The following is an 18,240-nucleotide window of genomic DNA, read 5'->3' on the forward strand; positions in this document are numbered from 1 at the left end:
AATTTCACTTTATTAAATAATACCATGCACATCAGGGCAGGAGTTCAAAACTAATGAGTAGGGGCAGAATCAGTAAGCAAGGTGATACAGACATCCCAGTTTGTTTGGGACTGGTCTGGCTTTTCCCACTGTCCCTATGAAGTTAAAGGGCTATGTTGCGGGAGGAGCGGGGTTTGTCTTGCAGGCAGGATGTGATAATCTAATCATACTCTAAATACTGTAAAGGAATAACCTAATCTCTCATTTGTTTCTGGAAATAATTTAATCCATTTACACTGTTTTTGGGTGGCATGTGACTATGGGGGAGTGGCAGGGGTTTGGGTCTTTTGTGCATAACTGACTGTGATGTAAAACCCTGTGTAAAGGGAGGATGGTTCCCTTGTTCAGGGAGCCTCACTTGACATGCTGCACAAGCATCAGAGTATTAAGTGATCCTCCAAAAGCTTAGACTTGCTGAAATAAATCATGGCTCTTGACAGAAGTTGGCATTGTTGCAGTTGTATCAAGCATGTAAGAATCTCAAGAAGGCAACATAACATTTGGTGACAAGAGTGGGATTCCAACATTTATGGAGCTTCTAGGCAGATTAAGTGATCACCTGTGTGACGGTAATGAGAGACAGATGGGCCCACTAAGATTTACCTTGATCTCCCTCACTAAACCCTTCATCCCCTGGGATTCTGCAGTGATGGAATTTCTGAAATAACTTACTCACTTGTATGCCAACCAGTTAGCCCCAGGGAGGTTAGGGACCCCTGGAAGTTGGTGATTAGATCTCTCTAATCATGGGATTTGAGGCCCCAGAACATAGTACATATGATAAAGGATAATGTCTGTCTCAATCAACCTGCCTCAGACCAATGGAAAATTTCCCCACATTAAGGTCAGGACACTGAAGAGGGTGTGGAGTTTAAGGGCACTTTAAATAGAGATAAGTTAGGAAGTTGAGACTTCAAAAATGGGACAACATTTGAAAAAGTGTTGAAACTACTCTGCTTCAGTTATGCCGGGATGACATCGCAAAATGAGGAATGGGCTAGGCTCCTGTCAGGATACTTAAATTGGGAAATGAAATTTGACGATAGGAGAAACTTGCGACATAGATAAATCTTTAAAAGCAGAGGAGGCAATTTGGAAACATAATAGGGGGACTAAAGTGGAAAACATTAATATCCACATGGAGAGACTACTGAGGAAATAACAAATCTAAACAGGCCAGCTGGAAGAATAACCACAGAGGGATCAGTGTGGTCATGAGGGAAGCCCTAAGTCTTGGGTGGAGGTGAAGAGTCAGTGTGGGGATTGAGTAAACAAGGAGGAAAAATTGAGAAAGGAGAGACAAAAAGGGATCAGCGTTGAAACACCAATCCGGACTATTGCATGGGAATAAGGTGGAGGTACCTCCTGACATGTCTGGTCTGCCAATCCTTCAAAATAAGGACACAGATGGCCACATCAGGGCGGCACAGTGGCTCAGTGGTTAGCACTGCTGCCTCACAGCACCAGGGTCCCAGGTTCGATTCCAGCCTCAGGCAACTGTCTGTGTGGAATTTGCACATTCTCCCCGTGTCTGCGTGAGTTTCCTCTGGGTGCTCCGGTTTCCTCCCACAGTCCAAAGATGTGCAGGTCAGGTGAATTGGCCATGCTAAATTGCCCATAGTGCTAAGTGCATTAGTCAGAGGGAAATGGGTCTGGGTGGGCTACTCTTCGGAGGGTCAGTATGGATTGGTTGGGCCAAAGGGCTTGTTTCCACACTGTAGGGAATCGAATCTAATGTGGAATTCTGACCTTGGACACTTATTCAGAACTCACGATGTCTGAAATCTCCTCCAAACCCATCCTCCCCAAGCAATTGACCATAATCAAATGTGCTACCCACGTAATGGACAATAAGAATACTGGCAATGCCAGAGCTGATCAAGCCACCAAAAATGCAGTAAAAGCTCAATTCTATTGTCCTCTGAACCAGCAGGTGCTAAATAGATCATCTGCCTCAAACAGGTACACCAGACATTGTCACTGTGCAGTGTTTACAGGGAGATGCCCCTGACCCTGAAAAAAAAAACAAATGGGTGTTTGCACTCTGCGTCAAAGGCCTCTGGGTCACTCCAGTTGGCCAAATGTGTACACCCGAATCTTTGTTACCAATGTTTATTGACTGTATTCATTCTGATACCTTCCTGGTCAAGGTGGGCAAAGAGAGGAAATGCAAGGATACTTTCAGCAGCTAACATCGTCTCTAACATCTCTCCATTCACAGGTAAAGCATGTCTTCAGACCACCACCTGTCCCTCCAACTTGACTGAAGTCCCACTCCACTTACCGAACCCCCTGGAAATGTCACCCATTGCACACTCAGCACCAAGTCACATTCCTGGGAATTTTGCTCAGCACTTCTGATAGACAATTAACTCTGGAACATATTGCACTCATTCTGGTGACCTGTACACTTTACCAGCACCACCTGCCCAGAGGAGGGTGACACAACAGATTCAATCAGCTTCCCAGTCACAAGCACAAACTGATGAAGCCGACAGTGAAGAGGTTCATATGCTTTCCATCAGTGGCCTTCCTATGGATATTAAACCACGTGAGCTTTACCTTCTCTTCCCTTCATTTAAGGAATATGCAGGTTCACTGGTCAAGCTAACATCAAAACAGCCAGTTGGTTTTGTTACACTTGACAGCAGTGCAGAAGCAGTAAAGAATGCATTAAACAGTATTCTATTTGATCCTGAAAATCCTCAGACTCTCTGGGTGGAATTTGTAAAGGTGAACAAGATGATAGCCAAAAGCAGCTACACCTAACCCCACAAATATGCATCCTGCCTTGGGAGCACACTTCATTGCGCATGACCCCTATGACCTTGCAGGAACAGCATTGATTCCTGCATATCCAGAAGTCTGGGCTCCCTATTGCCTGTACACAACAGAACTGACCCCTGCCATTCCACATACTGCGTTCACCTACCCTGCTGCTGCACTTCACACTCAGATGTGCTGGTATCATCCATCTGGAGCATCTCCACAAGGATGGAAGTCTCATCAGTTCAGTATTTAACTGATCTTATCCAAGAATTCAGATTTCTCCATGGACTGATACACATGGAGAGACTGGAATTTGTTTTCAGGTTGGACTTTACCGAAAGAGATTTTTTGGATAACTGGCTCACTTTCACTCAACTTGGAGGTGGAGTGATCAAAGGACTGGACTTAAGAACTTTACTGGTGAACATTTTTTCCCACAATTCTGTTATAATCACTGTATGCTGTGTCAATAACTTGCTTAAATAGTGGCTGTCAGATTCTTATAAATAAACTGGTAGCATCTTTGTTTCAGCCCCATTTACTTGGTTATCACGGAATGATAAAAGGAGAGAATGAGATGTTTAAAGGGTTGAATTGTTATGTTGACATGTAAGACATTGGATGTCTGGGGAGGGGAGGGTTTCTGTCTTGCAGGCAGGACGTGACAATCTAATGTTTTGAGGAATAACCTAATCTCATTTTGTTTCTGGAAATAATCTAATTGCTTTACTTTGTTTTTGGGTAGCATATGACTATGGGGGAGTGGTGGGGGTTGGATCTTGCATGCATGACTGACTGTGATGTAAACCCTGTATAAGGGGAGGATGGTTCCCTTGTTCAGGGAGCCTCACTTGACATGCTCCACAAGCATCACGAAGAGTGTTAAGTGACACTCCAAAAGCTTGTACTTGCTGAAATAAATTGTGGCTGTTCATAGAAGTAGGTATGTTGCAGGTGCATCACATCTTAATCTCAAGAACCTAATAGTGCCCAGGTGTCCAAATTGCTCCAAATTTGTTCAGCATCATTAAGTTTACCCCACCCTCAAACTCCACTTACTTTCACATGGGTCATTTTTTTGGACCTGATCATTATGTTGGAGGCACAATCAGGACCTAGATACTTATGCCCAAGGAATATTTATATATAATGGTTAGTTATAGTAAAGGTTTGGTGAATTCTTCAATACCATAATATCCACATGTTTCTCTTGTACCACAAGAAAATAAGTATTGCTGCATCAGTAGAACACATTGATGGAGGCAAACTCTCTCCAAAACCATATTGAACAAACATTTTATAGCTAAATGGACAGAAGTGAATAGTCTAGCACTTGTTTATTTCAGATTTTCATCAGTTGCTTATGAACCTGACCTAAAATCTCTTTAGCTGGTTTAATATCATCTTTTTTTCCTGATATTACTCCTCTGAAGCATCAAGGGCATTCATTGCAGTAAAGGCACTATATCAATGCAATTTCATGTTATCAGTTTTTGCCTCTACGTACAGGGTCTCTTATTCTAGTCACATCTCATAACCTTAATCTTCCCAAACAGTGAGAGGTTACCCGTGCCTAAAGTCCTCTCTGCAAATTATTTGTAGGTGAGACCTCAAACTCCAATCTCAATTGCAACACCAGTAATGTAACCATCTGTGCAATTACAATCACTGTATTGGAAAACTGCTTTAAAAAGGCAATCTCTCCTGATAGTGGTAACCTTGAGTTAGGACTGTGCAGGACAAACAGATCACAGCACAGTCCTGCATATTCTGCCTCAGTATAATCTTCAGAGTATACAGATTTTTTACAATTTTTCATCTCTGCCAATGACCACATTTGACTTGCATTGATATAGCGTCTTTACTGCATTCAAATGCCCCATGGTGCTTTAGAGGAACAATTTACACTGAGTCCAAGATGTATGTTCTCAAGGAGTGAAGGAAATAAAATGTCACAACTTGACCCAAGCAGCTGTAGTGATTAAAACTGGGCTACTCAGAGGACAGAACTGGAAGAATATAGTTCTTGGCAGATGTTATGGATAAAGGTCAACAAAAATAGGGAACAATTCCTGAACCCCTAATTCTGGCCATTGCTTCTTGTGTCATACAGTTCCCTTTACTATAGTTCTGATTAGGGAGCAAACCCTAAAAATGTCTCTAGTTCCCTCCCCTCAAGTCCTTTCTCTTTCTTTATTCACAGAATGAGAGTGTCAAACATTTATTACCTATGTCTAATTCTCCAGAGGGCAGTTGAGTCAACCACATTGCTGGGGGTCTGCAGTCACATGTAGGTTAGACCAGGTAAGAATGGCAGTTTCCTTCCCTAAAGGACATTAGTGAACCAGATAGGTTTGTCTGACAATGGATTCATGGTCGTCATTAGACTCAATTTCGGGGTTTTTTCTTATTGAATTCAAATTCCACCATCTACAGGGTGGGATTTGAACTCTGGTCACCAGAACATTATCTGGGTCTCTGGATTAGCAGTTCAGCTGGCTGTGTCTTCAGTCATTCATTTCTACAGCAAAAAAGGGCCATTAATATCACTTAGCCACACCCCTCCCCCCTCCCCCTCACACCCAGGGTCTCTGGCCAAATTTTCAACTGTCCTTCCTGAAATCTGCATTCATCTCTTTCCAACTGCTATATTTTGAAGCTCCTTCATTGTCTACATTAAAGACTATGTTGTTATTGTACATGATCTCTTTGGCCAAAGTATAAATTCCAGCAACTCCTCCCTGTGGCTCAGTGTTCACTGCTGGCTGACGTCTGGTTCTGTGAAGTGCCTTGGACTTTGATAGCAATGAAACTTTCAGATGAGGCATAAAAGCAAGGTCCCACCTGCTCTGACAGATGGAGGTAAAATATCCCACTGCAAGATCACCGAAAAAGGGCAGTGTATAAAAATATCTCTCCCTTAATCCACTTCACAAAAACAGCATATTGCCCCATTGTCTGTGAGTTTGCTATGCACAAATTGGCTGCTGCAGTCCCAACATTATAATCATGACAAGCTCTTCAAAAGGATACTTAATTCACTGTAAAACTGCCAGATGATCTGACGACATAAAAGGTACCAAAGGAAGTGTTATAAACTAAGATGTGCTTTAAATCACAGCACAATGAGTGACTCATTGGGAGGTAGGGAATGCACTTGTGCATGACATTACTTTCTTTTAATGGAAAACGTCTGCCATTCTGGTCACCAGTTAGTAAGCAGTATGGGTGTTTAAAATGGGAAGACAAGCATGTGGTGGAGATAGGAAGAGAAAATACTGCTGATTGGGTGAGGTGAAGTAGTGTGGGAGGGGGTTTGCGCAGTTCAGAGTTTAGAATACAGCAGTTGGGCTGAATGGCCTGTTCTGCTGTAGAATCAATGATTGACGACACAGCAAGCAGCAGTGAAGCAAATGGGGGTTTGAGGCTGATTCAAACATCAGGCAATCAGAAGTGAACTACAGGGGCAAAACTGGAGTCAAATATTTGATATCTCGTGTCTTCTGGTGTGTTGCCTAATTTGGAAAATTCGCTGGGAATGAGCTACGATTTTACCCTCTCTCCAAACATTTTCTTTCTATTTTTTTCCTTTCTTAGTGATGGGAAGGTCTATAAATCCACTTCAAATTACACTGAAATGTTCCTTATTAACATCTATGTTTATACAACACCTCTACAGTGTGAAGATATGGAACATATTCAGGCAGTAAGAGCGTACTATTTTTAAACCATATTTCTGTTTGTTATAGAGTGTGAAATTATGCCACTGTCCCTAATGACACAGCAGCAGTTCATCACAGCCCTTGTATGTGATGAAGCATATTGACAATCATACAGGATATTTTTATCCTTGAGCATCTCCTGATTTTAATCTGACCAATATTGACAGCCATGCTTTCAGTTTCTTAGACTCAAGCTCAAAACTTCTACTCCTCAATCTCCCACTTTCACTCTTTCCCCCTCCCCTTTAAGTTGCTTGTTAAAGCCAAGATCTCTGAACAGGCTCCTGATTACTTGCCCTAATGTTACCTCACATGACTTCTCCATGAAGCACCCTGAGACAATGGGGCGGCACGGTGGCTCAGTGGTTAGCACTGCTGCCTCGCAGCATCAGGGTCCCGGGTTCGATTCCAGCCTTGGGCAACTGTCTGTGTGGATTTTGCACGTTCTCCCTGTGTCTGTGTGGTTTTCTCCAGGTGCTCCGGTTTCCACCCGTGTTACAAAGATGTGCAGGTCAGGTGAATTGGTGAAGTCAGTCGATGCCATGTGATTGGAGGGTCCCAAGGCAGAACATGAGGTGAGGGTTTGGCAGTGGAGGAGACCCAGGACCTGCATGTTCTCGACAGACTGGGAGGGGGAATTAAAGTGTTCGGCCACGAGGCAGTGAGGTTGGTTGGTACAGGTGTCCTGGAAATGTTCTCTGAAGCGCTCTGCGAGTATGCATTCTGTCTCCACGATGTAGAAGAGTTAATTTGTAATTATATTACTTTCCTCACCTAAACCCTAATGTGCCTAGTATCACAGAACTCTACAGCACAAAAGGCTATTTGGCCCATTGTGACTGCACTATCAATTGTGTTTGTTCTTTCAAAAGGCTATCTAACAATGCCTCAATGCCTTTTTTTTCTGTATAACCCTGCACAATTTTCCCTAATACTTAGCCAATTCCCTTTTGCAAGTTACCACTGAATTTGCTTCGTCTGTTAGTTCAGGCACGACCTTCCAGATCAGAGCAACTCACTGCATTAAAAAAATTCTTCTCATTTCCCCTCTGATTCTCTGGGCAGCTGACTTGGATGCTCAGTTAAATATTCAGCCTTGTTCTCATGTCGTTGAATCCCTCAGAACAGGTTTTTACGTCACATTCTACAAGGGAATGTGCAACCAGGGACTTTTTGAGTTTGAATCAGCATTATTTTTCCACATCAGGCATAATGCCCTGTGGGCGGCACGGTGGTACAGTGGTTAGCACTGTTGCCTCACAGCGCCAGAGACCCGGGTTCAATTCCCGCCTTAGGCGACTGACTGTGTGGAGTTTGCACATTCTCCCCGTGTCTGCGTGGGTTTCCCCCGGGTGCTCCGGTTTCCTCCCACAGTCCAAAGATGTGCAGGTCAGGTGAATTGGCCATGCTAAATTGCCCATAGTGTTAGGTAAGGGGTAGATGTAGGGGTATGGGTGGGTTGCGCTTCGGCGGGTCGGTGTGGACTTGTTGGGCCGAAGGGCCTGTTTCCACACTGTAAGTAATCTAATCTAATCTAATATCCCTCAGGGAGAGAGATCATGTGAAATACACAAGTTTCTTTTATTAGAGAATTTTGCCTCAGTAACCTTTAGGGAGACATCTCCAAAAACAGGTTGAGTGCAGCTCCAACAAGACTGAAGAAGCTTGACACCATCCAGGACAGAGCAGCCTGCCAGATTGGTACCACATCCACTGCCTTCAACATGCACTCCCATCATCACTGACATACAGAGGCAGCATTGTGTTGCATCTGTGAAACACATAGCAGCAACTCATCAAGGATCCTCCAACATCACCATCCAAATCCGCGATCTTATCAAGGACAAGGAAATAGGAATACCACCACCTGCAAGTTTCCCTTCAAGCTACATATTGTCCTGACTTGGAAATCTATTATCACTACATTAATGCTGTTGAGTCAAATCTTAGAACTCCTTTCCTAACAACAGGATATACTTACAACTTGTGCACTGCAGAGGGTCAAGAAGGGGCTCAACACCATCTTGTCAATGGGGAAGACACACAGTCCATGAACGAATTAGTAAAATGTGACACCAGCTTACGCATGATTGGAAGCTTCAAAGGGTTACCACAAAAAGGAGCTGGGCAACTCCTGGCATCCGAACAGCCATTCTTCCTCAAGTCAATGCCACCCAAGAACTGGGCATTTAATTCCAGAGTTGGTGTGCAAGCAAGAATGAAAAGTCCCGCCAGTTTGCCTGTGGAATGGGTAAGGTGTGAAGTTGTTCGAAGCTGTCCGTGCTTTAAATAAAGTACCATGATGTTGAAGTCTGATTTTTTCCGACACATCTGAAATGTTCTCATAGAGTAAGAACACTTAAAACTTGACCAATATGAGCTTCCAAGCTTTCAACATGACATCAAGGAGAGGCTGGTATGAAGCAAAAAATCCAGCAAAGAGCAATTGGGCCAAATGGTAGGTTTCTGTGGTACACATTCTCTTATATGCCAGGAATCCGCTCTTAACACCAAGACAGAAAAATATTTCAAATATGACCTTACGCAAAGGCAAACGTTATATATACAATTCTTGACTTCTGAATTCAATGTTGTGGCACTTCTTAAGTAAATTCTGACACATGTTAGTGAACAGGAATTCATTTATATGTGTACCAAAGGCTTCCCTTTCAAACAAAAAGCCTTTGAAATGCAGAATCCCAATAAGTAAGCCTTTGACCAGAGTTTAGAAGAATGAAAGGTGATCTCATTGAAACAAACAACTCTTACACAGACCGTGACAGTACAGTTGGACAGGTTGTTTCCCCTTTGCTGCAGTGTCTGAACTGGAAACATAGTGCTGCAATTTGGCTGCCAGGACTACGGTACAGAAATTTCCTGGTTCAATGGATCCAAGTTCCTGAGCATTCCCCCCCCCCCCAAGTCATAGAATTGCTAATGCCAGAAAGGGATCATATGTTGCCATAGGGACAGGCAAGTACTAAGGCAGGCTCATTAGAAGGCCCACCTCTGTTTTCCAGGACTTTGTCCCCAATTGTTTCAGAAGCCATTTGGCTCTCCAGCCCTCACATCTCCACACACAAGTCCCACCTCCCAAATTCAACGTCGACTCATGCCACCATCCCATCACCCCTCATCTCCTCCAATCATTCCAACTTAACAGCCACTTACCCAGCATGCACTCTGGGCACAGATCAGGATCTATGTGGACATGGGAAAAAAAAATTTAACAATCTAGTACAGCTGTTATTCCTGCTTGCTTGATAGTGCAGGGGATAAAAATCTTCCAGTCAAAGCTTTCAAATCTTAAGCGGCAGGGTGGCCCAGTGGTTAGCATTGCTGCCTCATAGCATCAGGGACCCAGGTTTGGTTTCAGCTTTGGGTGACTGTCTGTGTGGAATTTTGCATGTTCTCCCCTGCGTTTCCTCTGTGTGGGTTTCCTCTAGTTGCTCCGGTTCCCTCCCACAGTCCAAAGATGTGCAGGTTAGGTGGGCTAGCCATGGAAAATTTGGCATTACAGGGATAGGGTAGGGGGCTGGGTTTGGGTGGGATGCAGTTCGGAGGGTTGGTACAGACTCAATGGGCTGAACAGCCTCTTCCTGCTCTGTAGGGATTCAATGATTCTATTGTAAACCTCTAGTTTTAAAAAATGGTGTCTTTGTGCAGGTCTTTTGGATTTACTCAAGGGATGTGGGTATCTCTAGCTGGGCTGGCATTTATTACCCATTTCAAAACGCACTGGAGAAGGTGCTGAGCTGCCTTCTTGAACCTCTGCAGTCCATGTGATGTAGGAACCATGCTGTTAGGGAGGGAGTTCCAGTATTTAGACTCAGCGACCCTGAAGGAATGGTGATGCATTTTCAAGTCAGGATGGTGCATGGCTTTGGGGTTGCTTGCAGGTGGTGTGTCCACAAGGAGCTGTCCTTCTACAGTGGGTTTAGAGGAGCTGTCTAAAAAGCCTTGGTGAATTGCTCCAATGTATCTTGTAGACGGAGCACACTGCTACTACTGAACATCGGTGGCAAACAGTGTGGATGTGGTGCCAATCAAGCGGGCTGCTTTATGGTGTCAGATTTGTTGAATGTTGTTGGAGCTGCACTCATCCAGGCAAATTGGGGTGTATTCCATCACAACTCCTGCTTTATGCCTTGCAGATAGTGGTTAGGCTTTGGAGAGTCAGGAGGTGAATTACTTGCAGGATTTGAATGTCATTATTTATATGTCAATTCAGTTCAGCTTCTGGTCATTGGCAAGCCCAGGATGTTGATAGTGGGGGCTTCAGTGATGGTAATGCCACCAAATAGCAAGAGGGAATGGTCAGATTTTCTCTCATTGAAGATGGTCGTCTGTGGCACTTTTTGGGGCACAATTTATTAACAGTTGCAGCTGTTTCTCACTTCCCATCCCTAAGTTTAATGGGTGGGGGAATTTTTTTTTTAAATCCCTGAGATCATGACAATTGAAGTCATTGGTCCTCCAAGAGTGTTTACATTTCCTTCATTGATTCGTGACTCCGAGATGCAGTTTAAGATCCTTGCATCAGCCAAACTGAGATTCTTCTCAAACTCGGTACTGAATTCAAATGACCTTGCAGAGTTGGGATATTCCCTCCTGGATGAATTACATCCAGCTCCCTTTCCTCTAATGGCAAAAACTGCATATTCCCAATTCTGCACAAATCTGCTCTAGTCTCAGAGTAAGTGGATGGTGATTTCAAACTGAGATGCAGGGGAGTTTCTTCTCACTGAAGGTCTGGCAATCATTACATTTTTTTTGAATGATATTAGATGAGAGACCATTGGTCCTGAGGAGACCAGGGAAAACTCCCTAGTGTTCTATAGTGGATCTCCCTCTAACAGTGGCATGGGATCTACTACACAGTTTAACAGATTGTCATGTAAAATGTCATGGTGAGTGTCACTATTTGGATTGTGATCTGCTGCCTCTAATTTTCCCTCAACCTGCATTTATCTTCGTTTCTCAGTTTGGATAACTGCAGTTAATCTTCCCCACCTCTCCTTTATCTCTACCAGTGCAAAGTGCTTCTTTCATGCCAATATCAGCAGGTTGCGCCTTTACCCCTTAGCTCGAGAAAATTACATTTAAATATTACAATATAAACATAAAATATATTTTTAAAATATAATTTTTTTAAAAATTACAAATATATTAAGGACAAAAGGGTAGCTAGGGAGAGAATAGGGCCCCTCAAAGATCAGCAAGGCGGCCTTTGTGTGGAGCCACAGAAAATGGGGGAAGATACTAAATGAATATTTTGCATCAGTATTTACTGTGGAAAAGGATATGGAAGATATAGACTGTAGGGAAATAGATGGAGACATCTTGAAAAATGTCCAGATTACAGAGGAGGAAGTGCTGGATGTCTTGAAACGGTTAAAAGTGGATAAATCCCCAGGACCTGATCAGGTGTACCCGAGAACTCTGTGGGAAGCTAGAGAAGTGATTGCTGGGGCTCTTGCTGAGATATTTGTATCATCGATATTCACAGGTGAGGTGCCGGAAGACTGGAGGTTGGCAAACGTGGTGCCACTGTTTAAGAAGGGCGGTAAAGACAAGCCAGGGAACTATAGACCAGTGAGCCTGACGTCGGTGGTGGGCAAGTTGTTGGAGGGAATCCTGAGGGACAGGATGTACATGTATTTGGAAAGGCAAGGACTGATTCAGGATAGTCAACATGGCTTTGTGTGTGGGAAATCATGTCTCACAAACTTGATTGAGATATTTGAAGTAACAAAAGAAGATTGATGAGGGCAGAGCAGTAGTTGTGATCTATATGGACTTCAGTAAGGCATTCGACAAGGTTCCCTGTGGGAGACTGATTAGCAAGGTTAGATCTCACGGAATACAGGGAGAACTAGCCATTTGGATACAGTACTGGCTCAAAGGTGGTGGTGGAGGGTTGTTTTTCAGACTGGAGGCCTGTGACCAGTGGAGTGCCACAAGGATCGGTGCTGGGCCCTCTACTTTTTGTCATTTACATAAATGATTTGGATGCGAGCATAAGAGGGACAGTTAGTAAGTTTGCAGATGATGACAAAATTGGAGGAGTAGTGGACAGCCAAGAGGGTTACCTCAGATTACAACAGGATCTGGACCAGATGGGCCAATGGGCTGAGAAGTGGCAGATGGAGTTTAATTCAGATAAATGCGATGTGCTGCATTTTGGGAAAGCAAATATTAGCAGGACTTATACACTTAATGGTAAGGTCCTAGGGAGTGTTGCTGAGCAAAGAGACCTTGGAGTGCAGGTTCATAGCTCCTTGAAAGTGGAGTCACAGGTAGACAGGATAGTGAAGAAGGCGTTTGGTATGGTTTCCTTTATTGGGCAGAGTTTTGAGTACAGGAGTTGGGAGGTCATGTTGCAGCTGTACAGGACATTGGTTAGACCATTGTTGGAATATTGTGTGCAATTCTGATCTCCTTCCTATCGGAAAGATGTTGTGAAACTTGAAAGGGTTCAGAAAAGATTTACAAGGATGTTGCCAGGGTTGGAGGATCTGAGCTACAGGGAGAGGCTGAACAGGCTGGGGCTGTTTTACCTGGAGGGTCGGAGGCTGAGGGGTGACCTTATAGATCTAGATGGGTATATGAATAGGAAGGGTTTGGAGGGATATGGGCCGGGTGCTGGCAGGTGGGACTAGATTGGGTTGGGATATCTGGTCGGCATGGACGGGTTGGACCGAAGGGTCTGTTTCCATGCTGTACATCTCTATGACTGTCATAAAGCATCTCCCAAGATGCTTCACAGGAGAGATTTGCCAATGAATCACAATGATATTAGAACAGATAGTCAAAAGTTTGGTCTAAAAAGTCAAGTTTTAATGAGAAAGAGGCAGAGTGGTTTAGAGACAGCCGCCAATGGTGGAACAACTAAAATGGGAGTGATTAGAGACCAGAGTTAAAGTGAAGATCACTTGAAAGATTGTAGGGCTTGAGGAGGTTACAGAGGTGAAAGTGGGTATTGCAGATGCTGGAGATTAGATGTCAAGATTAGCGTGGTGCTGGAAAAGCGCAACAGGTCAGGCAGCATCAGAGGAGCAGGAAAATCGACGTTTTGGGCAAAAGCCCTTCATCAGGAGGTTACAGAGGTGGAGAGTGGTGAGGCCTTGGAAGGATTTGAAAACAAGAATGCAACTATTATAACCAGCAGTGAAAGAACTTTACAATAAATACAAGGAACGATTCATTTTATAGCCAGTGGCTAGTATGCAGGTAATTTCTAGCAGGCATATCCTAAACAAGCATTGGTCTGTTTCTGTGCTGTATGTCTCTATGACTCTAAGTAGGTAAACAGACATACAAACATTGAAATGCACTCTATTTTTGTGTATGATTTTCTTAATGTGTCAATCTGATACTTATGCAAGGAAATTAATTATATTCAGAAGGTGTCAGTAAATTTCGAACTGTTCTCCAGTTATCTCACAGCTCCTCAGAGGTCTGATCAAAGTTTTAAGGTTATTTGGAAGGTACGAGTGTACCAATGTTGTCTCCAGAGCCACGGACCATCTGCTGCTGGATTGACAGGTGTTTTGCCGTTAGCAGCAGTGAACCAGGCTCCTAACCTATGTCACATGCAGCAGGGGACGTGACAACTCCTACGAGAGTGCCAGCCTGTGAAAATCGATGGAATGCACCAAGGTAAAAGTGACAGCCATGTTAGGTTCAATAGCCTTTACCACTAAATGATCAAAAGTGGCTTTCGTTCTATAAGTTAGGCGTTGTACACTGTCGGAGACTATAAGCATTTGAAGCAAGGCACTTTCTTGATAAATGAACTGAAGCCACTGCTTGAAGTGACCAACCAGAGCATTGCTGAAAAGTCGATTACCACTTCAATTGTCCACTAGCACTCATTTAAGGGAGCCTCTGAGAGAACATTAGCGTAAAGCACTCAATTTAACCCCTTCTCCATCAATAAGCAGCTGACTGGGAGTGAACAAACCCTTTGAGGGTTTGGGAGCTGCTTGCAATTTGTATCACCTTTTCCTATTCACCTAACACTCGAGGTTTGAAGGAGGCTTTCACAAACACATCAGGTGACTCTCGGAGACCTTCTGTCATGACTTTATTTAATATTTATTCCAGAAATTCTCCAGAAGACTTCCAAAAATAAAAGAGTTTGTGCTGTTGCTAAAAGAAATGTCAAGAGATAAGGCCTTTGTTGGTGCAGTGGTAGCATACCTGTCTCTGGTCCACAATGTACAGGTTCAAGTCTCTGGCCCTGGAGACATGTCATAAGACACTCAAGCAGGTTGATTCAAACGTGCTATTTTTGTTTAAACACCCATTCACCGAAATCTTTCTTTTATTCGATGAAAAATACAATATTCATAAATAAAATCACAAAACTGGAAAATCACAGCAGGGAGAATTTTAATTATAGAATGTAAAAAATTTAAATTTTCCTCATCAAGCGTTCTTCCATATGTTGTGTTATATGAACGCCATACAGTAAAACCCTGCCGAGTAAAAAGCAGTCATTAAGTTGCTAATCTGGGGTTTTTAACAGCACTGGCTGTACAAAGTTGATTCATCTCCTGCACTCCAAAGCAAGTAAAACATATTTCTTGCAATGACAGCTTTATGGAATGCGTTTCAGACAAGTTTGATAATGTTAGCTTGCAGGCATGAGAATTGCTGTAATAAAATGGTTGGAAATTAGTCTGTAGCATTCATCTGAGTAATTGCCAAGTTGCCGCTGCAATGATGGTCTACAAATCCTGATCGTTGGGAAGTTTTTAATTCATTTGGAGACGCGATATTAATTTAAGACCCAGCTTATCCCAGTGTGCACACAACATCCCATGGTCACTATTTCACAGAAGAAGAGGTAGTTCTCCACAGCGAGCTATTTAATATTTATCCCTCAACCATCCTTAAAAGCAGGTTACCTGCTCATTACTGTTTGCGGGAACTTGCTGTGAGTAAATTGGCTGCCAGTTTGTCAACTGTTCAACACTTGACCAGATTTCAAGAAGTCAGTTCATTGGCTGTAAAACGTTTTGGGACATACTGAGGTTGTGAAAGACGTTCTATATAAATGCAGGATTGCCTGTCCAATTTAATTATTAATTGGCTGGAATGAGCCCTTGGAGCTCATTTGGTATTGATATTGACCATGGCAGTGGAGAGAATTCTCCTGCTCTTCATTGAGACAGTACCATGGAAACTAAACTCTTACATCCACCTGATGTAACTTTTAGGTGTATTGCATTGGAGTGCATAACCTAGGTTAACACTCCAACATGGGTACTGGCGGGGGGGGGGGCGCGGGGGGGGGGGGGGGGACTGCACTGCTGAAGGCACCATCTGAGGGATCAGATGCTAAACTGAGGCCTTTTCTGAAAGCTCAGACATAATGAAGACACCCCATTGCCACCAGTTCAAAGGCGAGGAGAGACCTTCTCCCCAGTATCCTCAGCAACAATTATCCCTCAACCAGCATCACAAAAACTGGTTATGACATTGCTAGATGTGGGATTTCTCTGTACACAGGTAGGGGGCTGCATTTGCTAAAATTGAGAAATACATTGTTGACTGGAAAGTGCTTTGTGGCATCTTGAGGTTTCTTTCCAATTACAAAATGTAACTTATTTTTCAAGTCTTTTAATAATCTCCAGAGAAAGGATGGAAAACAGGAACCCAGGATTTCCAACAATACTTCCAGCATAACTGCAACGCAAGGGAAGAGCACAATCATTTGAGCTGACAGCAAAGGAGTGCGCCAAAACCATATGCCACTCAGTGATATGTCTCCATACCCACACCCATCTCACTCTTTGCAAAGACTAGCTTGAGTCTCCAGGATTGAAGAAAATAATGCACCAATATAGATTTACTCCTGCACATTCAGGCAGAGGCTGACTTAAATGGTGGGCAAGTTGTTAGAGGGAATCCTGAGATCTAGATACATTTGGAAAGGCAAGGACAGATTAGAGATAGTCAGCATGGTTTTGTGCATGGGAAATCAAGTCTCACTAATTTGGTTGAATTTTTTGAAGAGGTGATCAAGAAGATAAATGAAGGCATTTATCTTCTGAAGACAGTAGATATTGTCTATATGGACTTTAGCAAGGCCTTCGACAAGGTTCAGTATGGTAGACTGGTGAGTACGGTTAGATCACATGGGATTCAGGAAGAGATAGCCAATTGGATACAAAATTGGCTTGATGGTAAGAGACAGAGGGTGGTGGTACAGGGTTGTTGTTCATCATTTATGTAAACAATTTGGATGACAATGTGGGAGGTATGGTTAGTAAGTTTGCAGATGACAATATAATTGGTGGTGTAGTGGACAGTGAGAAGATTATCTAAGAGTACCATGAGATCTTGATCAACTGGGCAAGTGGGCTAAGGAATGGCAGATGAAGTTTAATTTAGATAATGTGACGTGTTGCATTTTGGTAAGGCAAATCAGGACAGGACTTACACAGTTAGTGGTAGGACCTTGGAGAGTGTTGTCGGACAGACAGACCTAGGAATGCAGGTACATAGTTCCTTGAAAGTGGTGTCACCAGTCGACAGGGTGGAAGATGAAGACATTTGGCACGCTTGCCTTTATTGGTCAGAACCAAGTGTAGGAGTTGGGATACCATGTTACAGCTGTACAAGACATTGGTAAGACCACATTTGGAGCACTGTGTATAATTCTGATCATCCAGATATGGAAAGGATGTTATTAAACTGGAAAGGATGCAAAAAAGATTTACACAGATGTTACCCGGTAGGCTTGAAGTACAAGGTGGTATCGTTAATAAGTTTGCAGATGAGACCATAATTGGAGGTGTAGCGGACAGCGAAGAAGGTTACCTCAGATTACAACAGGATCTTGATCAGATGGGTCAACGGGCAGAGGAGTGGCAAATGGAGTTTAATTTAGATAAATGAGAGGTGCTGCATTTTGGAAAGGCAAATCACAGCAGGACTTATGCAGTGTATAAGTCCAGACGAGTGTGGCTGAACAAAGAGACCTTGGAGTGCAGATTCATAGGTCGTTGAAAGTACAGTCACAGGTAGACAAGATAGTGAAGGCGGTGTTTGGTACGCTTGTCTTTATTGGTCAATGCACTGAGCATAGGAGTTGGGAAATTATGTTGCACCTGTACAGAACATTGGTTAGGCCACTTCTGGGATACTGTGTTCAATTCTGCTCTCCGTACTAGAGGAAAGATTTTGTGAAACTTGAAAGGTTTCAGAAAAGATTTATAAGAATGATGCCAGTGTTGGAAGATTTGAGCTATAGGGAGAGGCTGAATAGGCTGGGGCTGTTTTCCCTGGAGTGTCAGAGGCTGAGGACTGACCTTACAGAAGTTTATAAAATCATGAGAGGCATAGATATGGTGAATAACCAAGGTCTTTTCCCCAGGGTAGCAGAATCAAAAAGTAGAGGGCATTGGTTTAAGGTGAAAGGGGAAATATATAAAATGGACCTAAGAATCATAGGATCCTTACAGTGTGCAAACAGGCCATTTGGCCCAACAAGTCCACACCGACCCTCTGAAGAGTATCCCAACCAGACCCACTTCCCTACCCCCATTACTCTACATTTACCCCTGACTACTGTACCTAACCTACACATCCCTGAAAACTGTGGGCAATTTAGCATGGCCAATTCACCTAATCTGCACATCTTTGGACTGTGGGAGGAAACCGAAGCACCCAGAGGAAACTGACGCAGACCCGGGGA

At 43.4% G+C, this 18,240-nt stretch overlaps 1 protein-coding gene and 1 pseudogene across 4 annotated transcripts in view; one reads left to right on the top strand and one right to left on the bottom strand.

The window, feature by feature from the left end:
- Positions 1 to 18,240, bottom strand: part of LOC122563194 (amyloid-beta A4 precursor protein-binding family A member 1-like) — a 208,446-nt gene that overhangs the window by 112,473 nt on the left and 77,733 nt on the right. The gene's annotated exons all lie outside the window — the stretch shown is intronic.
- LOC122557932 (RNA-binding protein with multiple splicing 2 pseudogene) lies at positions 1,814 to 3,243 on the top strand (annotated as a pseudogene).

This window comes from Chiloscyllium plagiosum, unplaced genomic scaffold (genome assembly GCF_037043375.1).
Source record: "Chiloscyllium plagiosum isolate Xiang-an unplaced genomic scaffold, Cpla_swu_hap1 HiC_scaffold_2, whole genome shotgun sequence".
Classification (NCBI taxonomy): domain Eukaryota; kingdom Metazoa; phylum Chordata; class Chondrichthyes; order Orectolobiformes; family Hemiscylliidae; genus Chiloscyllium; species Chiloscyllium plagiosum.